The sequence below is a fragment of the Medicago sativa genome, chromosome 8 (assembly GCF_051527215.1).
Source record: "Medicago sativa cultivar Bolivia chromosome 8, Bolivia_mono, whole genome shotgun sequence".
In the NCBI taxonomy this organism is placed as follows: domain Eukaryota; kingdom Viridiplantae; phylum Streptophyta; class Magnoliopsida; order Fabales; family Fabaceae; genus Medicago; species Medicago sativa.
Window position 1 is genome coordinate 44,495,075 of NC_140756.1, and position 16,756 is coordinate 44,511,830.

Sequence of the window (16,756 nt, forward strand, 5' to 3'; positions counted from 1 at the left end):
CACACCTTGTGACCTTTCATCTTCCAGGATAAAAACTCTATTTAAATAATATTTTAGTCAAGTTACTTGTTCATTGGTTATATATTCAAGTAACCAGACTAAGATAATGTTTAAATCAAGTTATCTACCTGGAAGACGAAAGGTCACACCTTGTGACCTTTCGTCTTCCAGGATAAAAACTCTATTTAAACAATATTTTAGTCAAGTTACTTGTTCATTGGTTATATATTCAAGTAACCTGACTAAAATAATGTTTAAATCGAGTTATCATCCTGGAAGACGAAAGGTCACGCCTTGTGACCTTTCGTCTTCCAGGATAAAACTTTATTTAAACAATATTTTAGTCAGGTTACTTGTTCATTGGTTATATATTCAAGTAACCTGACTAAAATAATGTTTAAATCAAGTTATCATCCTGGAAGACGAAAGGTCACACCTTGTGACCTTTCGTCTTCCAGGATAAAACTTTATTTAAACAATATTTTAGTCAGGTTACTTGTTCATTGGTTATATATTCAAGTAACCTGACTAAAATAATGTTTAAATCGAGTTATCATCCTGGAAGACGAAATGTCACACCTTGTGACCTTTCATCTTCCAGGATAAAAACTCAACCAGACAAAAATAATGTTTAAATCAAGTTATCATCCTGGAAGACGAAAGGTCACACCTTGTGACCTTTCGTCTTCCAGGATAAAAACTCTGTTTAAACAATATTTTAGTCAAGTTACTTGTTCATTGGTTATATATTCAAGTAACCTGACTAAACTAATGTTTAAATCGAGTTATCATCCTGGAAAACGAAAGGTCACACCTTGTGACCTTTCGTCTTCCAGGATAAAAACTCTATTTATTTAAACAATATTTTAGTCAAGTTACTTGTTCAATGGTTATATATTCAAGTAACCTGACTAAAATAATGTTTAAATCTAGTTATCATCCTGGAAGACGAAAGGTCACACCTTGTGACCTTTCGTCTTCCAGGATAAAACTTTATTTAAACAATATTTTAGTCAGGTTACTTGTTCATTGGTTATATATTCAAGTAACCTGACTAAAATAATGTTTAAATCGAGTTATCATCCTAGAAGACGAAATGTCACACCTTGTGACCTTTCATCTTCCAGGATAAAAACTCTATTTAAATAATATTTTAGTCAAGTTACTTGTTCATTGGTTATATATTCAAGTATCCAGACTAAAATAATGTTTAAATCAAGTTATCATCCTGGAAGACGAAAGGTCACACCTTGTGACCTTTCGTCTTCCAGGATAAAAACTCTATTTAAACAATATTTTAGTCAAGTTACTTGTTCATTGGTTATATATTCAAGTAACCTGACTAAAATAATGTTTAAATCGAGTTATCATCCTGGAAGACGAAATGTCACACCTTGTGACCTTTCATCTTCCAGGATCAAAACTCTATTTAAATAATATTTTAGTCAAGTTACTTGTTCATTGGTTATATATTCAAGTAACCAGACTAAGATAATGTTTAAATCAAGTTATCTACCTGGAAGAAGAAAGGTCACACCTTGTGACCTTTCGTCTTCCAGGATAAAAACTCTATTTAAACAATATTTTAGTCAAGTTACTTGTTCATTGGTTATATATTCAAGTAACCTGACTAAAATAATGTTTAAATCGAGTTATCATCCTGGAAGACGAAAGGTCACACCTTGTGACCTTTCGTCTTCCAGGATAAAAACTCTATTTAAACAATATTTTAGTCAAGTTACTTGTTCAATGGTTATATATTCAAGTAACCTTACTAAAATAATGTTTAAATCGAGTTATCATCCTGGAAGACGAAAGGTCACAAGGTGTGACCTTTCGTCTTCCAGGATAAAAACTCTATTTAAACAATATTTTAGTCAAATTACTTGTTCATTGGTTATATATTCAAGTAACCTGACTAAACTAATGTTTAAATCGAGTTATCATCCTGGAAGACGAAAGGTCACACCTTGTGACCTTTCATCTTCCAGGATAAAAACTCTATTTATTTAAACAATATTTTAGTCACGTTACTTGTTCAATGGTTATATATTCAAGTAACCTGACTAAAATAATGTTTAAATCGAGTTATCATCCTGGAAGACGAAAGGTCACACCTTGTGACCTTTCGTCTTCCAGGATAAAACTCTATTTAAATAATATTTTAGTCAGGTTACTTGTTCATTGATTATATATTCAAGTAACCCGACGAAAATAATGTTTAAATGAAGTTATCATCCTGGAAGACGAAAGGTCACACCTTGTGATCTTTCGTCTTCCAGGATAAAAACTCTATTTAAACAATATTTTAGTCAAGTTACTTGTTCATTGGTTATATATTCAAGTAACCTTACTAAACTAATGTTTAAAACGAGTTATCATCCTGGAAGACGAAAGGTCACAAGGTGTGACCTTTCGTCTTCCAGGATAAAAACTCTATTTAAACAATATTTTAGTCAAGTTACTTTTTCATTGGTTATATATTCAAGTAAACTGACTAAAATAATATTTAAATCGAGTTATCATCCTGGAAGACCAATGGTCACACCTTGTGACCTTTCATCTTCCAGAATAAAAACTCTATTTATTTAATCAATATTTTAGTCAAGTTACTTGTTCAATGGTTATATATTCAAGTAACCTGACTAAAATAATGTTTAAATCGAGTTATCATCCTGGAAGACGAAAGGTCACACCTTGTGACCTTTCATCTTCCAGAATAAAAACTCTATTTATTTAATCAATATTTTAGTCAAGTTACTTGTTCAATGGTTATATATTCAAGTAACCTGACTAAAATAATGTTTAAATCGAGTTATCATCCTGGAAGACGAAAGGTCACACCTTGTGACCTTTCGTCTTCCAGAATAAAAACTCTATTTATTTAAACAATATTTTAGTCACGTTACTTGTTCAATGGTTATATATTCAAGTAACCTGACTAAAATAATGTTTAAATCAAGTTATCATCCTGGAAGACGAAAGGTCACACCTTGTGACCTTTCGTCTTCCAGGATAAAACTTTATTTAAACAATATTTTAGTCAGGTTACTTGTTCATTGGTTATATATTCAGGTAACCTGACTAAAATAATGTTTAAATCGAGTTATCATCCTGGAAGACGAAATGTCACACCTTGTGACCTTTCATCTTCCAGGATAAAAACTCTATTTAAATAATATTTTAGTCAAGTTACTTGTTCATTGGTTATATATTCAAGTAACCAGACTAATATAATGTTTAAATCAAGTTATCTACCTGGAAGACGAAAGGTCACACCTTGTGACCTTTCGTCTTCCAGGATAAAAACTCTATTTAAACAATATTTTAGTCAAGTTACTTGTTCATTGGTTATATATTCAAGTAACCTGACTAAAATAATGTTTAAATCGAGTTATCATCCTGGAAGACGAAAGGTCACGCCTTGTGACCTTTCGTCTTCCAGGATAAAACTTTATTTAAACAATATTTTAGTCAGGTTACTTGTTCATTGGTTATATATTCAAGTAACCTGACTAAAATAATGTTTAAATCAAGTTATCATCCTGGAAGACGAAAGGTCACACCTTGTGACCTTTCGTCTTCCAGGATAAAACTTTATTTAAACAATATTTTAGTCAGGTTACTTGTTCATTGGTTATATATTCAAGTAACCTGACTAAAATAATGTTTAAATCGAGTTATCATCCTGGAAGACGAAATGTCACACCTTGTGACCTTTCATCTTCCAGGATAAAAACTCAACCAGACAAAAATAATGTTTAAATCAAGTTATCATCCTGGAAGACGAAAGGTCACACCTTGTGACCTTTCGTCTTCCAGGATAAAAACTCTGTTTAAACAATATTTTAGTCAAGTTACTTGTTCATTGGTTATATATTCAAGTAACCTGACTAAACTAATGTTTAAATCGAGTTATCATCCTGGAAAACGAAAGGTCACACCTTGTGACCTTTCGTCTTCCAGGATAAAAACTCTATTTATTTAAACAATATTTTAGTCAAGTTACTTGTTCAATGGTTATATATTCAAGTAACCTGACTAAAATAATGTTTAAATCTAGTTATCATCCTGGAAGACGAAAGGTCACACCTTGTGACCTTTCGTCTTCCAGGATAAAACTTTATTTAAACAATATTTTAGTCAGGTTACTTGTTCATTGGTTATATATTCAAGTAACCTGACTAAAATAATGTTTAAATCGAGTTATCATCCTAGAAGACGAAATGTCACACCTTGTGACCTTTCATCTTCCAGGATAAAAACTCTATTTAAATAATATTTTAGTCAAGTTACTTGTTCATTGGTTATATATTCAAGTATCCAGACTAAAATAATGTTTAAATCAAGTTATCATCCTGGAAGACGAAAGGTCACACCTTGTGACCTTTCGTCTTCCAGGATAAAAACTCTATTTAAACAATATTTTAGTCAAGTTACTTGTTCATTGGTTATATATTCAAGTAACCTGACTAAAATAATGTTTAAATCGAGTTATCATCCTGGAAGACGAAATGTCACACCTTGTGACCTTTCATCTTCCAGGATCAAAACTCTATTTAAATAATATTTTAGTCAAGTTACTTGTTCATTGGTTATATATTCAAGTAACCAGACTAAGATAATGTTTAAATCAAGTTATCTACCTGGAAGAAGAAAGGTCACACCTTGTGACCTTTCGTCTTCCAGGATAAAAACTCTATTTAAACAATATTTTAGTCAAGTTACTTGTTCATTGGTTATATATTCAAGTAACCTGACTAAAATAATGTTTAAATCGAGTTATCATCCTGGAAGACGAAAGGTCACACCTTGTGACCTTTCGTCTTCCAGGATAAAAACTCTATTTAAACAATATTTTAGTCAAGTTACTTGTTCAATGGTTATATATTCAAGTAACCTTACTAAAATAATGTTTAAATCGAGTTATCATCCTGGAAGACGAAAGGTCACAAGGTGTGACCTTTCGTCTTCCAGGATAAAAACTCTATTTAAACAATATTTTAGTCAAATTACTTGTTCATTGGTTATATATTCAAGTAACCTGACTAAACTAATGTTTAAATCGAGTTATCATCCTGGAAGACGAAAGGTCACACCTTGTGACCTTTCATCTTCCAGGATAAAAACTCTATTTATTTAAACAATATTTTAGTCACGTTACTTGTTCAATGGTTATATATTCAAGTAACCTGACTAAAATAATGTTTAAATCGAGTTATCATCCTGGAAGACGAAAGGTCACACCTTGTGACCTTTCGTCTTCCAGGATAAAACTCTATTTAAATAATATTTTAGTCAGGTTACTTGTTCATTGATTATATATTCAAGTAACCCGACGAAAATAATGTTTAAATGAAGTTATCATCCTGGAAGACGAAAGGTCACACCTTGTGACCTTTCGTCTTCCAGGATAAAAACTCTATTTAAACAATATTTTAGTCAAGTTACTTGTTCATTGGTTATATATTCAAGTAACCTTACTAAACTAATGTTTAAAACGAGTTATCATCCTGGAAGACGAAAGGTCACAAGGTGTGACCTTTCGTCTTCCAGGATAAAAACTCTATTTAAACAATATTTTAGTCAAGTTACTTTTTCATTGGTTATATATTCAAGTAAACTGACTAAAATAATATTTAAATCGAGTTATCATCCTGGAAGACCAATGGTCACACCTTGTGACCTTTCATCTTCCAGAATAAAAACTCTATTTATTTAATCAATATTTTAGTCAAGTTACTTGTTCAATGGTTATATATTCAAGTAACCTGACTAAAATAATGTTTAAATCGAGTTATCATCCTGGAAGACGAAAGGTCACACCTTGTGACCTTTCGTCTTCCAGAATAAAAACTCTATTTATTTAAACAATATTTTAGTCACGTTACTTGTTCAATGGTTATATATTCAAGTAACCTGACTAAAATAATGTTTAAATCGAGTTATCATCCTGGAAGACGAAAGGTCACACCTTGTGACCTTTCGTCTTCCAGGATAAAACTTTATTTAAACAATATTTTAGTCAGGTTACTTGTTCATTGGTTATATATTCAGGTAACCTGACTAAAATAATGTTTAAATCGAGTTATCATCCTGGAAGACGAAATGTCACACCTTGTGACCTTTCATCTTCCAGGATAAAAACTCTATTTAAATAATATTTTAGTCAAGTTACTTGTTCATTGGTTATATATTCAAGTAACCAGACTAAGATAATGTTTAAATCAAGTTATCTACCTGGAAGACGAAAGGTCACACCTTGTGACCTTTCGTCTTCCAGGATAAAAACTCTATTTAAACAATATTTTAGTCAAGTTACTTGTTCATTGGTTATATATTCAAGTAACCTGACTAAAATAATGTTTAAATCGAGTTATCATCCTGGAAGACGAAAGGTCACGCCTTGTGACCTTTCGTCTTCCAGGATAAAACTTTATTTAAACAATATTTTAGTCAGGTTACTTGTTCATTGGTTATATATTCAAGTAACCTGACTAAAATAATGTTTAAATCAAGTTATCATCCTGGAAGACGAAAGGTCACACCTTGTGACCTTTCGTCTTCCAGGATAAAACTTTATTTAAACAATATTTTAGTCAGGTTACTTGTTCATTGGTTATATATTCAAGTAACCTGACTAAAATAATGTTTAAATCGAGTTATCATCCTGGAAGACGAAATGTCACACCTTGTGACCTTTCATCTTCCAGGATAAAAACTCAACCAGACAAAAATAATGTTTAAATCAAGTTATCATCCTGGAAGACGAAAGGTCACACCTTGTGACCTTTCGTCTTCCAGGATAAAAACTCTGTTTAAACAATATTTTAGTCAAGTTACTTGTTCATTGGTTATATATTCAAGTAACCTGACTAAACTAATGTTTAAATCGAGTTATCATCCTGGAAAACGAAAGGTCACACCTTGTGACCTTTCGTCTTCCAGGATAAAAACTCTATTTATTTAAACAATATTTTAGTCAAGTTACTTGTTCAATGGTTATATATTCAAGTAACCTGACTAAAATAATGTTTAAATCTAGTTATCATCCTGGAAGACGAAAGGTCACACCTTGTGACCTTTCGTCTTCCAGGATAAAACTTTATTTAAACAATATTTTAGTCAGGTTACTTGTTCATTGGTTATATATTCAAGTAACCTGACTAAAATAATGTTTAAATCGAGTTATCATCCTAGAAGACGAAATGTCACACCTTGTGACCTTTCCTCTTCCAGGATAAAAACTCTATTTAAATAATATTTTAGTCAAGTTACTTGTTCATTGGTTATATATTCAAGTATCCAGACTAAAATAATGTTTAAATCAAGTTATCATCCTGGAAGACGAAAGGTCACACCTTGTGACCTTTCGTCTTCCAGGATAAAAACTCTATTTAAACAATATTTTAGTCAAGTTACTTGTTCATTGGTTATATATTCAAGTAACCTGACTAAACTAATGTTTAAATCGAGTTATCATCCTGGAAGACGAAAGGTCACACTTGTGACCTTTCGTCTTCCAGGATAAAAACTCTATTTAAACAATATTTTAGTCAAGTTACTTGTTCATTGGTTATATATTCAAGTAACCTTACTAAACTAATGTTTAAATCGAGTTATCATCCTGGAAGACGAAAGGTCACAAGGTGTGACCTTTCGTCTTCCAGGATAAAAACTCTATTTAAACAATATTTTAGTCAAATTACTTGTTCATTGGTTATATATTCAAGTAACCTGACTAAACTAATGTTTAAATCGAGTTATCATCCTGGAAGACGAAAGGTCACACCTTGTGACCTTTCGTCTTCCAGGATAAAACTCTATTTAAATAATATTTTAGTCAGGTTACTTGTTCATTGATTATATATTCAAGTAACCCGACGAAAATAATGTTTAAATGAAGTTATCATCCTGGAAGACGAAAGGTCACACCTTGTGACCTTTCGTCTTCCAGGATAAAAACTCTATTTAAACAATATTTTAGTCAAGTTACTTGTTCATTGGTTATATATTCAAGTAACCTTACTAAACTAATGTTTAAATCGAGTTATCATCCCGGAAGACGAAAGGTCACAAGGTGTGACCTTTCCTCTTCCAGGATAAAAACTCTACTTATTTAAACAATATTTTAGTCACGTTACTTGTTCAATGGTTATATATTCAAGTAACCTGACTAAAATAATGTTTAAATCGAGTTATCATCCTGGAAGACGAAAGGTCACACCTTGTGACCTTTCGTCTTCCAGGATAAAACTCTATTTAAATAATATTTTAGTCAGGTTACTTGTTCATTGATTATATATTCAAGTAACCCGACGAAAATAATGTTTAAATGAAGTTATCATCCTGGAAGACGAAAGGTCACACCTTGTGACCTTTCGTCTTCCAGGATAAAAACTCTATTTAAACAATATTTTAGTCAAGTTACTTGTTCATTGGTTATATATTCAAGTAACCTTACTAAACTAATGTTTAAATCGAGTTATCATCCTGGAAGACGAAAGGTCACAAGGTGTGACCTTTCGTCTTCCAGGATAAAAACTCTCTTTAAACAATATTTTAGTCAAGTTACTTGTTCATTGGTTATATATTCAAGTAACCTGACTAAACTAATGTTTAAATCGAGTTATCATCCTGGAAGACGAAAGGTCACACCTTGTGACCTTTCGTCTTCCAGGATAAAAACTCTATTTATTTAAACAATATTTTAGTCAAGTTACTTGTTCAATGGTTATATATTCAAGTAACCTGACTAAAATAATGTTTAAATCTAGTTATCATCCTGGAAGACGAAAGGTCACACCTTGTGACCTTTCGTCTTCCAGGATAAAACTTTATTTAAACAATATTTTAGTCAGGTTACTTGTTCATTGGTTATATATTCAAGTAACCTGACTAAAATAATGTTTAAATCGAGTTATCATCCTAGAAGACGAAATGTCACACCTTGTGACCTTTCATCTTCCAGGATAAAAACTCTATTTAAACAATATTTTAGTCAAGTTACTTGTTCATTGGTTATATATTCAAGTAACCTGACTAAAATAATGTTTAAATCGAGTTATCATCCTGGAAGACGAAAGGTCACACCTTGTGACCTTTCGTCTTCCAGGATAAAAACTCTATTTATTTAAACAATATTTTAGTCAAGTTACTTGTTCATTGGTTATATATTCAAGTAACCAGACTAAGATAATGTTTAAATCAAGTTATCTACCTGGAAGACGAAAGGTCACACCTTGTGACCTTTCGTCTTCCAGGATAAAAACTCTATTTAAACAATATTTTAGTCAAGTTACTTGTTCATTGGTTATATATTCAAGTAACCTGACTAAAATAATGTTTAAATCGAGTTATCATCCTGGAAGACGAAAGGTCACGCCTTGTGACCTTTCGTCTTCCAGGATAAAACTTTATTTAAACAATATTTTAGTCAGGTTACTTGTTCATTGGTTATATATTCAAGTAACCTGACTAAAATAATGTTTAAATCAAGTTATCATCCTGGAAGACGAAAGGTCACACCTTGTGACCTTTCGTCTTCCAGGATAAAACTTTATTTAAACAATATTTTAGTCAGGTTACTTGTTCATTGGTTATATATTCAAGTAACCTGACTAAAATAATGTTTAAATCGAGTTATCATCCTGGAAGACGAAATGTCACACCTTGTGACCTTTCATCTTCCAGGATAAAAACTCAACCAGACAAAAATAATGTTTAAATCAAGTTATCATCCTGGAAGACGAAAGGTCACACCTTGTGACCTTTCGTCTTCCAGGATAAAAACTCTGTTTAAACAATATTTTAGTCAAGTTACTTGTTCATTGGTTATATATTCAAGTAACCTGACTAAACTAATGTTTAAATCGAGTTATCATCCTGGAAAACGAAAGGTCACACCTTGTGACCTTTCGTCTTCCAGGATAAAAACTCTATTTATTTAAACAATATTTTAGTCAAGTTACTTGTTCAATGGTTATATATTCAAGTAACCTGACTAAAATAATGTTTAAATCTAGTTATCATCCTGGAAGACGAAAGGTCACACCTTGTGACCTTTCGTCTTCCAGGATAAAACTTTATTTAAACAATATTTTAGTCAGGTTACTTGTTCATTGGTTATATATTCAAGTAACCTGACTAAAATAATGTTTAAATCGAGTTATCATCCTAGAAGACGAAATGTCACACCTTGTGACCTTTCCTCTTCCAGGATAAAAACTCTATTTAAATAATATTTTAGTCAAGTTACTTGTTCATTGGTTATATATTCAGGTATCCAGACTAAAATAATGTTTAAATCAAGTTATCATCCTGGAAGACGAAAGGTCACACCTTGTGACCTTTCGTCTTCCAGGATAAAAACTCTATTTAAACAATATTTTAGTCAAGTTACTTGTTCATTGGTTATATATTCAAGTAACCTGACTAAACTAATGTTTAAATCGAGTTATCATCCTGGAAGACGAAAGGTCACACTTGTGACCTTTCGTCTTCCAGGATAAAAACTCTATTTAAACAATATTTTAGTCAAGTTACTTGTTCATTGGTTATATATTCAAGTAACCTTACTAAACTAATGTTTAAATCGAGTTATCATCCTGGAAGACGAAAGGTCACAAGGTGTGACCTTTCGTCTTCCAGGATAAAAACTCTATTTAAACAATATTTTAGTCAAATTACTTGTTCATTGGTTATATATTCAAGTAACCTGACTAAACTAATGTTTAAATCGAGTTATCATCCTGGAAGACGAAAGGTCACACCTTGTGACCTTTCGTCTTCCAGGATAAAACTCTATTTAAATAATATTTTAGTCAGGTTACTTGTTCATTGATTATATATTCAAGTAACCCGACGAAAATAATGTTTAAATGAAGTTATCATCCTGGAAGACGAAAGGTCACACCTTGTGACCTTTCGTCTTCCAGGATAAAAACTCTATTTAAACAATATTTTAGTCAAGTTACTTGTTCATTGGTTATATATTCAAGTAACCTTACTAAACTAATGTTTAAATCGAGTTATCATCCTGGAAGACGAAAGGTCACAAGGTGTGACCTTTCCTCTTCCAGGATAAAAACTCTACTTATTTAAACAATATTTTAGTCACGTTACTTGTTCAATGGTTATATATTCAAGTAACCTGACTAAAATAATGTTTAAATCGAGTTATCATCCTGGAAGACGAAAGGTCACACCTTGTGACCTTTCGTCTTCCAGGATAAAACTCTATTTAAATAATATTTTAGTCAGGTTACTTGTTCATTGATTATATATTCAAGTAACCCGACGAAAATAATGTTTAAATGAAGTTATCATCCTGGAAGACGAAAGGTCACACCTTGTGACCTTTCGTCTTCCAGGATAAAAACTCTATTTAAACAATATTTTAGTCAAGTTACTTGTTCATTGGTTATATATTCAAGTAACCTTACTAAACTAATGTTTAAATCGAGTTATCATCCTGGAAGACGAAAGGTCACAAGGTGTGACCTTTCGTCTTCCAGGATAAAAACTCTCTTTAAACAATATTTTAGTCAAGTTACTTGTTCATTGGTTATATATTCAAGTAACCTGACTAAACTAATGTTTAAATCGAGTTATCATCCTGGAAGACGAAAGGTCACACCTTGTGACCTTTCGTCTTCCAGGATAAAAACTCTATTTATTTAAACAATATTTTAGTCAAGTTACTTGTTCAATGGTTATATATTCAAGTAACCTGACTAAAATAATGTTTAAATCTAGTTATCATCCTGGAAGACGAAAGGTCACACCTTGTGACCTTTCGTCTTCCAGGATAAAACTTTATTTAAACAATATTTTAGTCAGGTTACTTGTTCATTGGTTATATATTCAAGTAACCTGACTAAAATAATGTTTAAATCGAGTTATCATCCTAGAAGACGAAATGTCACACCTTGTGACCTTTCATCTTCCAGGATAAAAACTCTATTTAAATAATATTTTAGTCAAGTTACTTGTTCATTGGTTATATATTCAAGTATCCAGACTAAAATAATGTTTAAATCAAGTTATCATCCTGGAAGACGAAAGGTCACACCTTGTGACCTTTCGTCTTCCAGGATAAAAACTCTATTTAAACAATATTTTAGTCAAGTTACTTGTTCATTGGTTATATATTCAAGTAACCTGACTAAACTAATGTTTAAATCGAGTTATCATCCTGGAAGACGAAAGGTCACACTTGTGACCTTTCGTCTTCCAGGATAAAAACTCTATTTAAACAATATTTTAGTCAAGTTACTTGTTCATTGGTTATATATTCAAGTAACCTTACTAAACTAATGTTTAAATCGAGTTATCATCCTGGAAGACGAAAGGTCACAAGGTGTGACCTTTCGTCTTCCAGGATAAAAACTCTATTTAAACAATATTTTAGTCAAATTACTTGTTCATTGGTTATATATTCAAGTAACCTGACTAAACTAATGTTTAAATCGAGTTATCATCCTGGAAGACGAAAGGTCACACCTTGTGACCTTTCGTCTTCCAGGATAAAACTCTATTTAAATAATATTTTAGTCAGGTTACTTGTTCATTGATTATATATTCAAGTAACCCGACGAAAATAATGTTTAAATGAAGTTATCATCCTGGAAGACGAAAGGTCACACCTTGTGACCTTTCGTCTTCCAGGATAAAAACTCTATTTAAACAATATTTTAGTCAAGTTACTTGTTCATTGGTTATATATTCAAGTAACCTTACTAAACTAATGTTTAAATCGAGTTATCATCCTGGAAGACGAAAGGTCACAAGGTGTGACCTTTCCTCTTCCAGGATAAAAACTCTACTTATTTAAACAATATTTTAGTCACGTTACTTGTTCAATGGTTATATATTCAAGTAACCTGACTAAAATAATGTTTAAATCGAGTTATCATCCTGGAAGACGAAAGGTCACACCTTGTGACCTTTCGTCTTCCAGGATAAAACTCTATTTAAATAATATTTTAGTCAGGTTACTTGTTCATTGATTATATATTCAAGTAACCCGACGAAAATAATGTTTAAATGAAGTTATCATCCTGGAAGACGAAAGGTCACACCTTGTGACCTTTCGTCTTCCAGGATAAAAACTCTATTTAAACAATATTTTAGTCAAGTTACTTGTTCATTGGTTATATATTCAAGTAACCTTACTAAACTAATGTTTAAATCGAGTTATCATCCTGGAAGACGAAAGGTCACAAGGTGTGACCTTTCGTCTTCCAGGATAAAAACTCTCTTTAAACAATATTTTAGTCAAGTTACTTGTTCATTGGTTATATATTCAAGTAACCTGACTAAACTAATGTTTAAATCGAGTTATCATCCTGGAAGACGAAAGGTCACACCTTGTGACCTTTCGTCTTCCAGGATAAAAACTCTATTTATTTAAACAATATTTTAGTCAAGTTACTTGTTCAATGGTTATATATTCAAGTAACCTGACTAAAATAATGTTTAAATCTAGTTATCATCCTGGAAGACGAAAGGTCACACCTTGTGACCTTTCGTCTTCCAGGATAAAACTTTATTTAAACAATATTTTAGTCAGGTTACTTGTTCATTGGTTATATATTCAAGTAACCTGACTAAAATAATGTTTAAATCGAGTTATCATCCTAGAAGACGAAATGTCACACCTTGTGACCTTTCATCTTCCAGGATAAAAACTCTATTTAAATAATATTTTAGTCAAGTTACTTGTTCATTGGTTATATATTCAAGTATCCAGACTAAAATAATGTTTAAATCAAGTTATCATCCTGGAAGACGAAAGGTCACACCTTGTGACCTTTCGTCTTCCAGGATAAAAACTCTATTTAAACAATATTTTAGTCAAGTTACTTGTTCATTGGTTATATATTCAAGTAACTTGACTAAACTAATGTTTAAATCGAGTTATCATCCTGGAAGACGAAAGGTCACACTTGTGACCTTTCGTCTTCCAGGATAAAAACTCTATTTAAACAATATTTTAGTCAAGTTACTTGTTCATTGGTTATATATTCAAGTAACCTTACTAAACTAATGTTTAAATCGAGTTATCATCCTGGAAGACGAAAGGTCACAAGGTGTGACCTTTCGTCTTCCAGGATAAAAACTCTATTTAAACAATATTTTAGTCAAATTACTTGTTCATTGGTTATATATTCAAGTAACCTGACTAAACTAATGTTTAAATCGAGTTATCATCCTGGAAGACGAAAGGTCACACCTTGTGACCTTTCCTCTTCCAGGATAAAAACTCTACTTATTTAAACAATATTTTAGTCACGTTACTTGTTCAATGGTTATATATTCAAGTAACCTGACTAAAATAATGTTTAAATCGAGTTATCATCCTGGAAGACGAAAGGTCACACCTTGTGACCTTTCGTCTTCCAGGATAAAACTCTATTTAAATAATATTTTAGTCAGGTTACTTGTTCATTGATTATATATTCAAGTAACCTGACTAAAATAATGTTTAAATCGAGTTATCATCCTGGAAGACGAAATGTCACACCTTGTGACCTTTCATCTTCCAGGATAAAAACTCAACCAGACAAAAATAATGTTTAAATCAAGTTATCATCCTGGAAGACGAAAGGTCACACCTTGTGACCTTTCGTCTTCCAGGATAAAAACTCTGTTTAAACAATATTTTAGTCAAGTTACTTGTTCATTGGTTATATATTCAAGTAACCTGACTAAACTAATGTTTAAATCGAGTTATCATCCTGGAAGACGAAAGGTCACACCTTGTGACCTTTCGTCTTCCAGGATAAAAACTCTATTTATTTAAACAATATTTTAGTCAAGTTACTTGTTCAATGGTTATATATTCAAGTAACCTGACTAAAATAATGTTTAAATCGAGTTATCATCCTGGAAGACGAAATGTCACACCTTGTGACCTTTCTTCTTCCAGGATAAAAACTCAACCAGACAAAAATAATGTTTAAATCAAGTTATCATCCTGGAAGACGAAAGGTCACACCTTGTGACCTTTCGTCTTCCAGGATAAAAACTCTGTTTAAACAATATTTTAGTCAAGTTACTTGTTCATTGGTTATATATTCAAGTAACCTGACTAAAATAATGTTTAAATCAAGTTATCATCCTGGAAGACGAAAGGTCACACCTTGTGACCTTTCGTCTTCCAGGATAAAACTTTATTTAAACAATATTTTAGTCAGGTTACTTGTTCATTGGTTATATATTCAAGTAACCTGACTAAAATAATGTTTAAATCGAGTTATCATCCTGGAAGACGAAATGTCACACCTTGTGACCTTTCATCTTCCAGGATAAAAACTCAACCAGACAAAAATAATGTTTAAATCAAGTTATCATCCTGGAAAACGAAAGGTCACACCTTGTGACCTTTCGTCTTCCAGGATAAAAACTCTGTTTAAACAATATTTTAGTCAAGTTACTTGTTCATTGGTTATATATTCAAGTAACCTGACTAAACTAATGTTTAAATCGAGTTATCATCCTGGAAGACGAAAGGTCACACCTTGTGACCTTTCGTCTTCCAGGATAAAAACTCTATTTATTTAAACAATATTTTAGTCAAGTTACTTGTTCAATGGTTATATATTCAAGTAACCTGACTAAAATAATGTTTAAATCTAGTTATCATCCTGGAAGACGAAAGGTCACACCTTGTGACCTTTCGTCTTCCAGGATAAAACTTTATTTAAACAATATTTTAGTCAGGTTACTTGTTCATTGGTTATATATTCAAGTAACCTGACTAAAATAATGTTTAAATCGAGTTATCATCCTAGAAGACGAAATGTCACACCTTGTGACCTTTCATCTTCCAGGATAAAAACTCTATTTAAATAATATTTTAGTCAAGTTACTTGTTCATTGGTTATATATTCAAGTATCCAGACTAAAATAATGTTTAAATCAAGTTATCATCCTGGAAGACGAAAGGTCACACCTTGTGACCTTTCGTCTTCCAGGATAAAAACTCTATTTAAACAATATTTTAGTCAAGTTACTTGTTCATTGGTTATATATTCAAGTAACCTGACTAAACTAATGTTTAAATCGAGTTATCATCCTGGAAGACGAAAGGTCACACTTGTGACCTTTCGTCTTCCAGGATAAAAACTCTATTTAAACAATATTTTAGTCAAGTTACTTGTTCATTGGTTATATATTCAAGTAACCTTACTAAACTAATGTTTAAATCGAGTTATCATCCTGGAAGACGAAAGGTCACAAGGTGTGACCTTTCGTCTTCCAGGATAAAAACTCTATTTAAACAATATTTTAGTCAAATTACTTGTTCATTGGTTATATATTCAAGTAACCTGACTAAACTAATGTTTAAATCGAGTTATCATCCTGGAAGACGAAAGGTCACACATTGTGACCTTTCCTCTTCCAGGATAAAAACTCTACTTATTTAAACAATATTTTAGTCACGTTACTTGTTCAATGGTTATATATTCAAGTAACCTGACTAAAATAATGTTTAAATCGAGTTATCATCCTGGAAGACGAAAGGTCACACCTTGTGACCTTTCGTCTTCCAGGATAAAACTCTATTTAAATAATATTTTAGTCAGGTTACTTGTTCATTGATTATATATTCAAGTAACCCGACGAAAATAATGTTTAAATGAAGTTATCATCCTGGAAGACGAAAGGTCACACCTTGTGACCTTTCGTCTTCCAGGATAAAAACTCTATTTAAACAATATTTTAGTCAAGTTACTTGTTCATTGGTTAT